Below are 2,157 nucleotides of genomic sequence, written 5' to 3' on the forward strand. Positions count from 1 at the left end.
TAGTGATTTCTTTAACACAGATCAATAGAACCTCTTTCCTCTGCAATTCTTCATTGAAATATATTTCTTAATTGATGATATCTATTCTTTGTGTTTAAACATACAGTTAAAGTCTCTAAAACTCAAAGTTCCAATTAAACTCAGTTAATTAATAAATTGAGAGACAACCTAATACCACATGATAGGCATTGACAAGCCTTCAAAACAGGGCTTAATAACCTCAATACTTTCTAGCTTATGAGGATAAATAAGTATTAAAATGAGATAATATTGGATAGAATTAGGGGTAGTTGTTCAGTTGTTGATTAAACAATTGCCCTACTAGTTGAAGTAATTCTGTATGGAACTCAGATGTAATTTCAAGTGCTGGCTGAACCAAGGAATACATGAAATGAAAATCACTTCATCTGCCAACTGTTTGTTTTGGTATCAGACTTTTTCTACTTTTAATTGATTACTTTTTCCTCAATAACTCAGTCTTTGACTCAGATATTCAAGCTTAGGTTAAAATCTGTAGATCATGTGGAAACCTTAGCCTTTTCCTGTGAATCAGCACCATTTGAGGACTGCAGGGAAGCCCCTTCCAGCATGCAAGCTGGGAAGCAACAGTCAACCACTACTCCTCACTTCCCCATAAGCAGCCTACTGATCCAGAGAAACACAGGCTGTCATGATAGCTATTGAGGTGAAATGAAGTTTGATATTTGTGGTGTTTGGCGTTTTGCTGATTTTGCAGATGTAGAGCGGGCGGACTAATGATCTATTCAGAGGATCACAATACACAATGTGGCATCTATGGGGGACCTCCTGACAGTGGTAGCTATTCTTAATTCCTTATTACCTTGTTTTGAAGTCCTGTATCATTTTCATTGTTTTGGTCAGTTGGGTTTTATTCTGTTTTGTTTTGTTTGATTTTTTATATCTGATGGCATAGGCAGCTATTTCAAAGATAGAAAGATATATTAAGGTAGCCATATTGTCTTGTTTTGAAGTCCTTTATTTCATTCATTTTTTTGTTTTTATTGGTTCTGCTCTGTCCTGTTTTATTTGATTTCTACTATGTCTGAAGGTATCTGAGCTGTTTTGAAGACAAGAGGCATTATGGTAACCACTGTTGATTATGTATGGTTTTGAGGTCTTGTGTCATTTAAGCCAGTTTGTTGTGATTGGCTTTGATCTGTTTTATTTTCTTGCTTTTATTCTTTTTAGAACAACAAAAATAGATTAGGTGAATGAGTATACCAAATAAGCCACAGGTAAATAAATGGAACAAATAAATGAATTTAATAAAAATTTCAGAATATAAGATAAGCATGTAAGAACAATTACATTTTCTATGCACCAACAAAAAAAAACCAGACTTTAGAAAAATTAAGGTACTATTAAAACAGGCACAAAAAAAACACATCTAAAACAGTTCTTAAAAATGTATGGGTAGTTCTCAACCCGCACATCTACTAAAATTGGAACAATACAGAGAAGATTAGCATGGCCCTTGTACAAGGATGACATGAAAATTCGTGAAGTATTCCATATTTTTAAAACCTATCAGAATCACAGCAGAATTCTTAGGACAAACAATAAAGTCAAGAAGACCATGGAGTGAAGTATTTCAGATCCTAAAGGAAAATGATTGATGTACCCTATGAAACTGTCCTTCAAAATCAATGGAGAAGTAAGATACTTCCATGACAAAGAACAGCTAAAGAACTTCATGATCACCAAGCCAACCTTGCAAAGAATACTAAAAGACAGAGACCTGAAGCCCGGTGAAGCAGCCAAAGCCACCTGGTTGCACCAGAGGAGACTGCATTGAAGCTCCTAGGCTCCGAAGCTGGACACCACACAGTTTTATGACTGATCCGCACTGTGCTGGGAACGCAGTGAAGACACACAGCGCAGTATGCAGTGAACCCAAGAGGAAGGACCTGCATTGAGTCCTGGTGAGTACTAGGGACTGGGTCCCACAGCTACTATCACTGGCTGGAGGACATCTTGGAATTGGGCAGAGCCCGGAGCCCCAACAGCATCAGTGACACAGATAGCACTGGTGGAGGACATCTTGGAATTGGGCAGAGACCAGCACCACAGTGACATCAGATAGTCACTCGTGGTGCAGAGAGGTCTGGTGGAGCACAGCTTGGATTTGGGCAGAGT

General features: G+C 38.0%; 1 non-coding gene across 1 annotated transcript; it reads left to right on the plus strand.

Annotated features, from left to right (window-relative positions):
* The first annotated feature begins 1,437 nt into the window (after positions 1-1,437).
* LOC111754057 (U6 spliceosomal RNA) lies at positions 1,438-1,540 on the plus strand. The gene has a single exon (XR_002788786.1). It is a non-coding gene; the product is annotated as a U6 spliceosomal RNA (small nuclear RNA).
* Positions 1,541-2,157: the final 617 nt, after the last annotated feature.

Source organism: Cavia porcellus, unplaced genomic scaffold (genome assembly GCF_034190915.1).
Source record: "Cavia porcellus strain 051 isolate PalLab524CR breed Dunkin Hartley unplaced genomic scaffold, mCavPor4.1 scaffold_16, whole genome shotgun sequence".
Taxonomy (NCBI): Eukaryota; Metazoa; Chordata; class Mammalia; order Rodentia; family Caviidae; genus Cavia; species Cavia porcellus.